Consider the following 13024-nt stretch of genomic DNA (forward strand, 5'->3'; position numbering starts at 1 on the left):
CTGAGAGGACGGGATGTAGCCATTGACAACGATGATGCCCAACATACAGCTTGCCATGGAAAGGAGTATGAATGATTGGATGAAAGCAGTAGGAAAGCAGAGGTTTAGAAGGAACAAAAGCAACTCCATACGCTTATATGAAATTCTCACCAATGAATTACATAAGTATTTCTATCCTATTTTATATTTTAATTTTAATTATCAAATCTCCATAACCATTTGAATCCGCCTGACTGAGATTTACAAGGTGACCATAGCTTGCTTCAAGCCGACAATCTCCGTGGGATTGACCCTTACTCACTTAAGGTTTATTACTTGGACGACCCAGTGCACTTGCTGGTTAGTTGTGCGAAGTTGTGGAAAAGAATTAAGATTATAAACGTGCGCACCAAGTTTTTGGTGTCGTTGATGGGGAATGAACAATCACGATTTTGTGCACCAAGGGTCTTCTAGTGGTTCAGCGGTAGCAGTTGCTACTGAGCTTGTTGACTTTGCCATTGGTAAGCTTTTGTGATTAGTGGACCTTGAATTGCTTGAAGTGCTAGACTGCTAATCTATTGGTTTGTTTATTACATTTGACACTTGTGAAAACAATAAATTGTGAGCTTCAAAAATACTTGCTTGACTGATATTCTCTTTCCCAGGAAAAGAAACTTCTTTTGGAACAGTATGGATCACATCTTGCAAAAATCTCAGTTTACGAGGTATGCTATAAGATCCGTTTTAGTTATCTTTATTTAATTATGCTTTACATCATATATATATATATATATATATATATATATATATATATATATATATATATATATATATATATATATATATTATTTTTTTTCAATTGTGTGTAGTTGGATCTATTCATTTACTAGCTACTTTATGTACTCTTTTAGTAGTACCGTGATCCATTGACCATTACATCATTATGCAAGTGTTGAAGCTTTGGCAGAACAACTTCACTGGTTCAATTCCTTCAAGGCTTGGATAGAATGGTAAATTAATTGAACTTGATCTTTCAACAAACAAGCTCACAGGACTAGTTCCAAAGTCTCTTTGTTTTGGTAAGAAGCTCAAGATTCTGATTTTGCTCAACAACTTTCTCTTTGGATCTTTGCCTAATGATCTTGGTGAATGCTACACTCTTGAGAGAGTTAGATTGAGACAGAACTACTTAACAGGTTCAATACCAAATAGATTTCTCTATTTGCCTCAACGATCTCTTTTGGAACTTCAGAACAATTATCTGAGTGGTTTTCTTCCAAGAAGCACTGATGCACCTTCATCAAATCTAGGACAGTTGAATCTTTCCAATAATCGTTTATCCGAGACCCTGCCGGCTTCAATCGAAAAGTTTCCTGATTTGGAAATCCTTCTTATTTATGGAAACAGATTCTCAGGTGAAATTCCACCAAATATAGGCAAGTTAAAGAGTGTTCTCAAGATGGATTTGAGTGTTAACAACTTTTCAGGTACTATTCCTCCTGGGATTGGTAAACTTTCATTGCTAGCATACTTAAATTTGAGCCAAAACCAATTATTTGGTCCAATACCAGTTCAGGTTTCTCATATTCACATATTGAATTATCTTAATGTCTCATTGAACCATTTGAATAAGAGCCTTCCAAAGGAACTTAGATCCTTAAAACGCTTAACTTCAGCAGATTTTCTCACAACAATTTAATATAGAAAGTGCAATATGTAATTCACAATTGTTTTGATAATTTAAATATAATTCTCTCATATAGTATTATCCTCTAATAGTAGTTATCAACCTGAGACATTATACTGTTGGCAGGACTTCAATGAAGATGGGATGCTTTTACTGTCTAAATTTTTTTTATCTAATCAATGCTTTTGGCAATCAATTAGCAACCAGCAAGGTACAGGCCTACACCTATTTTTTTTTTAAATAATTTTGAGCTTGCTGAATTATCTTTCATTTGCTTGTATACTCAAATTTAGATTTAGAGTATATGATTTTCTTATCTTCTCTTCGGATTAACTAATGAAAGTTTGAACTTTGAACCTTAAATTCAAACAATTGAAATTTTCTTTAATGGTTATATCTAAGCCTGACATCCAGTATGCCGATATTAATGCAAATATTGAGCTTTTGATACTTGTTAGTGATGGTCTATGGAAGGTTTTCTATTAATCTCTTTATGTTTTCCTTATTTCTTAAAAGGCAAAAATGCACTTCTAAAATCACATAAATTTGTCATTTGGGTTTTTATTTTATTTTCTCCACAATCATACTCTATTTCATTCTCATTCCATTTCTTTTCAAAATTCAACAAATTTCTTCCACATTAACTCCAATAAAAATACCAATGGTGGTGGTATCTGGCTCTTTGCCATGCAGGATGCACTTTAGAGGGTAGAGTAAAGGATAAAGGATCCACAAAGGACAGCCAAACAACTAGCCAATGAGGCATTGAACAGAGACAGCCACTGAGGCATTGAACAGAGACAGTAAAGATGTTTTGAATGCAGAGTTTATGTTTTGAATTATAATTGATGTATCAATACACTTTGTTGATGTATGGTTGTTACTTATTATTATAGTTGATTTATCAATACACTTTGTTTATGTTTTGAATTATATTGACTTGCTTATTTTTAGTAATTTTCTTTTAGTTTGATAATACGATGAATTTGTTTATTTTTTGAAATATTATAAATATTCGAATACAAATTATTTAAAAAATTGTATTTATTAAATTTATATTTATTTTGTATGAAAACAGGTTTATTTTGCAATGAAAAAATCTAAAAAAAATTCTATTTTACCTTACTGACGGATTTACAGATGAATTCTCTATTTGTATTCAGAGTATGGAATGGTTTTCCAAGGCCCCAATTATCGACGGAAAATTTGTCGAAAAATCTGTTGCTAATTATCGATGAAAAATTTGTTGAAAAATCTGTCTCTAATTATCAACAAAAAATCCATCGAAAAATCTGTCTCTAATTACAAGCGAAAAATTCTTTGGAATATCTGTCTCTAATTACCGACAAAAAATCCGTCGAAAAATCTGTCTCTAATTACCGACGGAAAATCCGTCGAAAAGTTTGACGTTCTAGGGAAGTGGAGGGGAGAATTTACCGAGGAAAAATCTGTCGGTAACTGGTAAAAATCTGTTGGTAAATTACCGACGGAAAAAAATCTGTCGGTAAATAATTTCCGACAAGGCTTTTACAGAGGAACAAAATTCATCGGTAACCAAAAATCCATTTGTAATAAAGACCAAATCTGTCTGTATTAAGCAATTTTCTAGTTGTGAGGTTTTTATCTCAGTGAGAAGTGTGGATAGTGCCAAAAATTTATAAAGTGTGAGTTTATACATCGAAAATACTTTTCGAAACTAATATTTTTATTTTTTTTATAATAAGAATGAGTTTTCACTCGAAAACACTATATGTAACTCTTGAATATATAAGAGTGTGGAAATGATATTGTATAATTATCTCAAATATAGTGAATTTTTTTTGGAGTCTGGCCGTGGTCTTTTTCTGTTTTCAGATTTTTCGTGTAAAAAACTGAATTTTCTGTAAAACGATTTCTCAAGATTTTTTATAGGAATTTACAAAATTTGAGAATCATAGTTTGCTTCATTATAACAAAGTGGGTCTTTATCAAAAATAAAAAATATTTTTTAATAAAATATTATTTTTTATATAAGACAAAAAAATACTTCTTAATGATAACATTTAATTACTAGGTCTAAATTTATCTGATAAAAAACCTTTACATGTATTTTTTTATCTGTTTAACTTTCTCAATATATTTTAGAGATATTTCAGAGTTGAGATAATATATGATACCAATATTACTCATACTAATATAATTATCTGCTTTATCTAGTATACCAAAATAAGTGATCAAATAATTACCATTTTTGATAATTATCCTCCAAAAATTAATTCTAGCCACATGTTTTCACTCATATATAGATCCCTTTCCTTATTTATTATCCATCGCAAGTTAATTCACACAGAGATAAGAATGGTTATTCATCAAACTAAGCACACATGAAACTCAAATTCACCTAAATATTTTCTCTCAATTTCAGTCATATCTCATTCCCCCTCATTTATCACATGTTGAAATTAATTATCTTGGTCATCAAAAAATAAAGATTAGATGCACTATAAGAAATTATTAGTATAGCAACTGATTTAGTTACCGATTATGGCAGTCGCTAAAACCTTGATCACTAAAAATTTAAAACAGCGACCGAAGTTGGTTGCTGATAATTAGCGACTGATTTTCAACTAAGGGTACCAAACCCTCACCAAACAATATCGGTCTCTAACAAAGTTGGTCGCTAAATGGTGATTAAATTTTCTGTCGCTAAATCAGTCACTGAGAAAATCAGCGACCAATATTTCAGTTGCTAATTAGCGACCAAGCGTTAGTGACCAAATTTTTTGTCACAAATAATGACCAGATAAATACACATATTAAAATAGTGATCTTTCATATAAAAGCAGCTACTATAAATGTACAGTTTCTCAAATTTAAAGAGATATTTATTTCGATTAAAATAGACTTACCTCAATATATTTTAATCTTTTATCCACCTATATCTCATCTTTATATTTGTGAGTCTTTGCAAACAATTTTTTATCCTCTTTAATAAAATTTTCTATTAAATTATATACATTAAAAACCTATGAATATCAACCACCAATTAAAATGTATAAAATTATAATATAAACAATCTACGTTTTTCTATAACATTACCATATTAGCTTAGTATTAGGTAACAGAAATTGAACTAGTAATATGAAAAGTTACTTCGAATCTGCTACAATCAAATGCTCGATTTAACTTGCCTTGTGCACTCTTATGTAGAAACCTAGCATTAGTATCCCAATAAACACAAATAGATGCAAATGAAATATTTTGGGTGGGTTTTTCTCATGACTTGAAGCAGTTGATCAATAGTGTGCTGAAAAATTTTTTTTTTCAGATTTAATTGTCATTAATCTAACAGCAAATGAAAGTTCCGTGTAGTTTTCACATCCTGGCTATAAAAAAATTTTTGATGCATGCAACAAGTCATAGAAATTCTTAGCATAAGCATTTAGAGACTCTTCGTCCTCAAAATCACCATGGCCTTAAACTCAAATCTAGTAACAGCTTCATAAACTAGCTCCTCCATCCTATTAGAGTATGCACTACTCTCGACTTTCATGTTTGGGGTTTCACATAAGGTTGGGTTGTTTTCTCCATGACTTGTCCAAAGCAAATAATCAGGAATAAATTCTTTCCTATGATGGATTGTTACATCTTTAGAGTTCATATAAACCTTGTTTTCACACCTAGAACAAGGATATCTAATTTTTCTATTTGGCAAATCTGTTTATCTCTCAGCAAAGAAAATAAATTCTTCTAACCCCTTTGTAAATTCACTATTTAAACCCTTTTGACTTGGTGTAAGTCTATTGTATATCCAATTACAACTCTGACTCATTCATAACCTATCCCATTAGTAATAGTGCATCTTAATTAAATGCATGAACAAATCATATTTTAAGAACTACAATAAAACATCAATTAGTAAATAATTAAGTAAAAAAAGTAAAGTACAGTAACTCACTGGACACCCTCACACAATTACAAAGCTTGAAAATAAAATGGAGGCTGCACAATCTACTTCAAACCTGAAGAAAATGGTAAAATAAAATAGCTACTTAAATTTTAAAAATATCGATTCTCAAAGAAAAATAAGTTTTTAAAATTATATATGCAAAAATTACATTTCTTTAGTAGATAGTTAAAAGAATTTAAATTGTATCTGTTGGTACACAAAATAGATTTTCTTGATAGAAAGGCATTTTTGGCTGCCAATGGTTTCGACTACAGAAGCAGTGTTTAGAATTTGAGTAAGAAGCTGAACAAAACATGGGACTTAAAGACCAAGAAAGACGTGGGTGTCAAAACTTAGGAGTCAAGATTTTTCATGGTCAAGAAAAGGTCATGGCTGAAAAAAAGAAAGTAAGATCGTGGGCCAAAATTCTCCATGGCAAGCATATCTCCATGGTCTACAAATAGGAGAAATTCAGAAGAGTTATGGGATTTCTTCAAAAACACGAGATCATCACACATAAGCCTCCGCCAAAATTCGCAGTCCCAACGATGCAACAGAAGACCATGGAGCACAAATGCATGTGAGTATTGGAAGTCCACTTTTATTTGTTTTTCTTTTATTTTTCTTTTTCCATTTCTTTTCATTATTTGCTTTATGCATTTTATTTTTTCCTTCTGTTCTTCAAGTATTTTGCTTTCTTTCAATTGCAATTTTAAAGCATCATCTGTTTTATTACAATTTTTTATTATTTACCACAATTTAAGCATCTCATATATTTTGACATGAACGTTAAGTAATTTTCGCGTCGAGCCCACTCTTTTTCAGAGGAGTTGTATCTGCTTCCCGATACTTGAGATCTTGATACAAGCCTGTCGAAAAACCCTGTCGAGGTTATCAAAAATCAAGTGAAACAACATCATATGCACCAAAATGCATAATTGATAGTTCCTATATTTAGAAACCTATTATTTGAACATTTCTTAATGATCCTAAAGAGCATGTATTTGGCAAAAGCATAAGTAGAAGGTGGATCAAAGGGTGGGGGAAGCAAGTGCGAATTAGCTATTTATATAGAAGCGTTCCTAATGAGTTGCTAGAAAGAGAAAGATCCTATTTCTATGGATGGAGTAGATTCCAGAATAAATATGGTGGAAAAGTCCTAACAGAATGGATCAGAATCTGGATTAGGGAATAGAGTACCTGCTTGAAGAGTTTATCGACGATGCGATAAGACTAACAGAACAAATTGAACTCCTCATGAACAAATTGAACAAATCAACTAGTAAAGAAATTGATCAACAAATTGAACTAAGAAGACTACTTAGATGACCCTACAGATTCAGATGACAACGGTGGCGCTGCGAACTCAGAGAAATTCTAGAAAAACTCAGTAACTGTTTGAAAAGGTGAGAATGGTGTGGGTGATTTAGGGTTAGTAAGGGTGAGAAACTCAGTAACTATTTTGTTTATTTAAACCAACAACCGATTTAGCGACTGATTAGTTTATAACAGTATTTTCCATTGGTCATTAATCGGTCACTATAGATTAAATTAGCAACCAATTTAGCGACAAAACATGTAGCGTTAGTGACCAACTATGGTTGTCCAAGTATATTATTATCGTTGAATTGGTAGCTAAATTTAAAAATAGCGACCAACTGCTTTAAAACCGGCATTTTCTAGTTGATCACTAAAATTGGTTAGTATCTTAATAGTTAGCAACCGATTTATTACCACTACCTTAGCGACTAAATTAGCGACCGGCCATTTTTCATCCTATTTCTCTATTGGTTGCTAAATTAAAAAATAGTGACCAATTTTGTGAGCAAGAGTCCCAAAGACGTTACCTCTTTGTTTTAGTTGCTAATTTGGTCGCTATGTTCAAAAATAACAACCGAATTTAGCGACCAACTTTATTATGGTTTTATAAAAAATTTATCGGTTGCTAAATCATTTTCTATTAGTGACCAATTTGGATGGTCAATAAAATTGACTACTGAATGTAACTTAGCGACCGATTTAGCGACCGATTTAGCGACCAACTTTTTTCTAATTCTAGAAATCCTATATCGATCACTAAATCCGTTGCTATTAGCAACCAATTTTTTCAATAACTAAAGTCAGTCGCTATTCTGGTAATTTTTTGTAGTGTATAATACCATATAAGAAAAAGAAAAAATAAATTAAATAAGCCGTTTAACCATGTCCTTGCTTCACTCTTGCATTGACTGATTGTGGATATGCCTTTATGATTATCTCGCATTTTAAATTACATGTTGTAGCTACCATGTGAATTAGGACTCTTACTTTTGTTTGGCATCAACCACCGCTTGTATTCTCTTGGCTTTGGTGTCTTTACGGCTATTCTTAATGTATTTTCTCTCTCACCTATTTTTAGGATAGGCGGCAAGAAAGGGAAAGAAAAAGCTTGTCCAAGGGTGATAATACAATGGGTACCTTCTTTCCATTGATGGAGACGACGACGCCATCGAACGCTATTCATTGAGACGGCGATGCCATCAACTACCGAAGACAGCCGACAATGAAGATCAGGTACCATCGTGGTCAGATGTGAAGCTGTTGGTGTGCTTGGATCCACCTAATCAGAGGGGTTAACACTGAACACTTTCTCAATCCCAAAAAAATGAGCGTTTCATGGTTCAAAAACTGTGAATCTCATCTGATGAGTTGCAGGAATAAGATGCTGCCGAAGCCACCATGGCTGAGTGGGGAGGAGAAGGAGTTAGCTGAGTGGGGAGGTTTCAATTGTTGTCTGGGATGGTGTGATTGCGACGGAGTGGAAGGGGAGGAAGAGAACCTGGGTTGGAGGATGAGGTTAGCGGCAGTAATGGTTGTCCAACTAAAATAGAGGAAGAGAACCTCTATTTTATACGAAATTGTAGAAAGAACCCAAGAAAAGCATGCATTTTTATTCTGGCGCTTCCTGGCTGACCGGTGCGCTAACACGACCCGCATACCGAATCCATGCCACTAAATCTTCGATAACCTAATTTTTTTGGGATATTTTTCACCTGTTCTGCATTTCTCAAAATTTGCAACTCTTTATTTTTCTGTTCACCTACAATTTTCTCCCTTAATTTCTGGTTAACCCTCTTTGGTTCTCTACCAACTACACTAGCCATAGACTCCTGCCACATATCAACTCACCTTCCCATGTATTGTAGATCACGCGCCGTCTTATCACCTTCTTGGCTTCACTAAGCTCCCTTCCAACCCATTCTTTCCTCTCTATAGCTTATTATTTTCCCTGGATTGATTCTCAAATCTGTTGTGTATCTTGGTTTTTGAGGATCCCACACCGCTATAACCATTTCCCTTTCACAATCTCTCTTTGCATGTCCAATAATACCACAAATAAGGTAGAAACTATCTTGTAGATGTTCATATTTGAAGTGCACCTAGCTCCTAAGTAGCTTCTCCGTGTCCATCTAGAATCCAGTTGGCAGCTGCTTGGTTATGTTTATTGCCACCTTTACTCTCAAAAATATTCTTTCCAAAATGTCGTTCATGATGCCTATCTTCTTTGCTATTTCCTTGTTGATGAACCCCAAGGGTAAGCCATGTATCTGGATCCAAATGACCATAAAACTATGGTTTACTTTGTCCACAGCCTCATTAAGTGACCAAAGCTGCAAGTTCAACAGATGACCTCTAAAACTTCACGGACCATTTTTCAAGTAGACCTGCAAAGTGTTTTCTCATTCTTTCTTACTTCTGATATCAAACCCCGTCTGGATTATCCCAAATACCCATTAATACATTTCTAGTTGTTTTAACGTTTATATTATTTTTAGTGATGATTTTTCCTATGACATAGATGCAGTCTATTCTAAAATACCCCTTCTGTTCTTCCTGTTTGAAAGTTATGACATTGCCCACTATCTGATCATGTAATAAGAAATCCATGCTTGGCTCTATCTTTGAAGCTATTGTTCTAGGCTTTTATTGTAAAAGTTCAGATAATTTTGGTTTTGTATTGCAGGATCGAGGATGAGAAAGTGATGATGATGGTGAAAAAAAGGAGAGATCGACAATGAAAGTGAGGATGTGATATAAACACTGTTGTCGGTCTAGATTTTCTTCTTAAAGAAAGGGATTACTTCGTTGTAAGCATTGCTCCAAGCCAATAAACAACTCTCATATCAAATTAAAATATGGTTTTGTCACATGTATAAACCCCAATAAAAATTAACCGAAGTATTTAGACTCCTGGTCGTCTCACAAGGAATTGCAATGAAGTGGTCAATTATTGGCTATGAAGGTGCAAGGGGTTTGGTTTGGTAAAAGGGCAAGAAATAAATGACAAGAAAAGTAAATCAAGCAAGTATTTAAAGAAAACAAGTAAATAAGAGAAAGCAAGTAATAAAGAGAGAGACATTCATGGCAATAATCGAGATCATAGGTGTTCTATCCTAGTCATACAATGATCAATTCATCTTATTTAGTCAACTCCAACAAATGGAAGAAGGTATCATGTTATCTTCACATAGGGAGAATGTCAAACGAGACTAATCAATCATATCACAATAATAGCAAGATCTATCTCATTACGTCATCCCCGAAGATGGAATAATGTATCATATTATCTTCACACTCGAAGAAAGTCTAACAAGACTAGCTAATCTCAATCCAAAGGTCCTAATCAACTCACTAATTGAATTAGCAAGAGATTAGAGTTAATAGAAACAATACTAGCTAACAACTCTAGATCATCAACATGAGTTGGGTTTTCCATGACTCAAGATTGCCTAATTACTCTTTCCAAGCCAAGAATGCTCAAAATCTACTCTAAAGCCCAACCAAGCATTTTGTCAAACACTTGGTGGGTGTACAAGGAAAGCATAATAAATGTGCAAGAATGATAAATCTAACAACTACCAATAACAAGGAAAGTAAATTCACAACTCAATTCATCAATAAAAAGAAATATCAACATCGAATTGCATTAAATGTAAACCAAATCCAACATAGAGCATTTATGAACATAAAAGAGACATGAAAGTAAATTAACACTATAAACCATGAGAATGAAAGTGTAGAAGCAAGAATTCATAAAGGAAATAAGATGAAATCATGAAATCAAAGCTAGATCTAAGAGAGATTAACCTAAGAACCCTAATTCTAGAGAGAAGAGGGAGCTTCTCTCTCTAGAAACTAACCTACATGATGCTAAGTTACAAACAATTGCTTCTCCCCTTGCCCAAACTTGAATTCTACATGAAATAGCATTAGAAATGAGTTGGATTGGGCCCAAAATACTCTAGAAATCACTGGCCGCGAGTTGCTTTTATTAAATCACGTGCAATAATCGGTGCGTACGTGTATAGTGCACATGCGCGCCCCTATACGTTAGGCAACTATGGCAAATTTTATATCATTTCTAAGCCCCAGATGTTAGCTTTCCAACACAACTGAAACCGCCTCATTTGGACCTCTGTAGCTCAAGTTATGGTCGATTGAGTGCGAAGAGGTCAGACTTGACAGCTTTGCGGTTCCTTCATTTCTTCATAAGTTCTCCCGCTTTGCATGCTTTTCTCCTCACTTCCTCCATCCGATACTTGCCTTATGAACCTGAAATCACTCAACAAATACATCAAGGCATCGAATAGAATTAAGCTAAGTTAAAATCACCAATTTAAGGGCCAAAAAAGTATGTTTTCACATTTAAGCACAAATCAAGGGATAATTGCAAAACCATGCTATTTCATTGAATAAATGTGGGAAAAGATGATAAAATCCCCTAAAATAACCACAAGATAAACCACAAAATTGGGGTTTATCAAACCTCCCCATACTTAAACTAAGCATGTCCTCATGCTAAAATCAAGAAAGAAGCAAAGGGCATCAACATCTATTCAATGCAAACTAACTATATGCAACCTATCTATATGCAATCTATCTACATGAATGTAACTACTTAGTCAAAATAAGTCAACTTCCAAGAATACATATATAAGTATAAAGGCTAAAGCCATAGCAGTCAAATCAAACTCACAATTGAATTGAATTATTAAAAAGATTTTACAAACTTGCAAGAAAAGAGATGATCATGGGTGGAAACATGTAATTGAGCAATCGAACCCTCACCGGATGTGTATCCGCTCTAGTCACTCAAGTGTATGGGGTTGATTCACTCAATTCTCCCCTAATCATGTTTTCTAAAATTTGTTTTTCATCTAACAATCAACAATTATTTCATGCATACATACAAATATCATGAGGACTTCTCATAGGTTGTAATGGGGTTAGGGTCAAGGTAGGATGCATATGGTCAAGTGAGCTTGAAATTCGAATCTTTGATTAACTTAAACTTCCCACCTAACCTATGACAATCTATACACTTCTAAACAAACCTAACTACCCATTCTTCACTTTTACACACACTCATATATTCTCTTTTGATCACCACACATATGCATCGATCATTATTAAACTTCACCTTGGGGCATTTTTGTCCCCTTTTTATTGCAATTCTTTTTCTTTCTTTTCTTTATATTTTCTTTTTTTTCTCATTTTTTTCTTTCTTTTCAAACTAAAATGTATACAAGAACATCAATACATATGGTTTACACATGATTAATACATGAGTATGTTCCCAATTCCCAAGATTCTCAACACAAATATGAAAACACACTTTTATCTCCACCCAATGTACCCAACTTTCCCAAAATCAAGTAATGAACACGCTCACTAGCCTAAGCTAATCAAAGATCCAAATTAAGGACATTTATTGTTTCTCACTTAGGCTTGTAATGTGCTTCAATTAAGAACAAATAGGTTAAGCATAGGCTCAAAATTGGCTAACAATGGAAGATAAAAGGATAGGCTATTTTTGTAAGCGAGCTATTTGAACAATGGCCTCAATCATATAAATGCATGTATACACAAAATAATGGACATAAAGAATCAAACAAATCAAGGATTACAATCATAGGAAGAGAATAATACACATAAGAATGAAAGTAAGTGGTTATGTATGATGTAACCACACAATTAGGCTCAAATCTCACATGCTTGTGTTCTTAGCTTAAAACATGATCCACAAAGTATATAATTAAAGCAAGTTCTAAAAAAAATTTTCAATCAATAGGGGTGCCCTATAGATAAAATCCTTGGAAAATATCATGATTTTGACTAAACTTAATATATACATATGCAAAATGAGAAAGTGCAACTAAAAATCCTAAAATGAAATGCAAGAGTGTTGGGATTAGAAACGTGTTGCCCAAAAATGCCGAATGGTCGGACGACCTCTCCACACTTAAAAGTTTGCACCGTCCTCGGTGCACTAAAAATGAGCAAGGGGGTACGGCGACTTTCCGAGTTGCCACCTTCAGCTGGCGGGTTAACCGGTGCTGCATGTTCTTCCTTCCGCTTCCATTTTTGCTTATGGTGCATCAATCATGAAA

General features: G+C 33.7%; 1 long non-coding RNA gene across 1 annotated transcript; it reads left to right on the forward strand.

The window, feature by feature from the left end:
- Positions 1–478: 478 nt before the first annotated feature.
- Positions 479–2574, forward strand: LOC112723882 (uncharacterized). Its single transcript, XR_003163213.2, has 4 exons — positions 479–704; positions 891–1466; positions 1793–1877; positions 2360–2574. It is a non-coding gene; the product is annotated as an uncharacterized lncRNA (long non-coding RNA).
- The last annotated feature ends 10450 nt before the right edge of the window (positions 2575–13024 follow it).

The sequence above is a fragment of the Arachis hypogaea genome, chromosome 11 (assembly GCF_003086295.3).
Source record: "Arachis hypogaea cultivar Tifrunner chromosome 11, arahy.Tifrunner.gnm2.J5K5, whole genome shotgun sequence".
In the NCBI taxonomy this organism is placed as follows: Eukaryota; Viridiplantae; Streptophyta; class Magnoliopsida; order Fabales; family Fabaceae; genus Arachis; species Arachis hypogaea.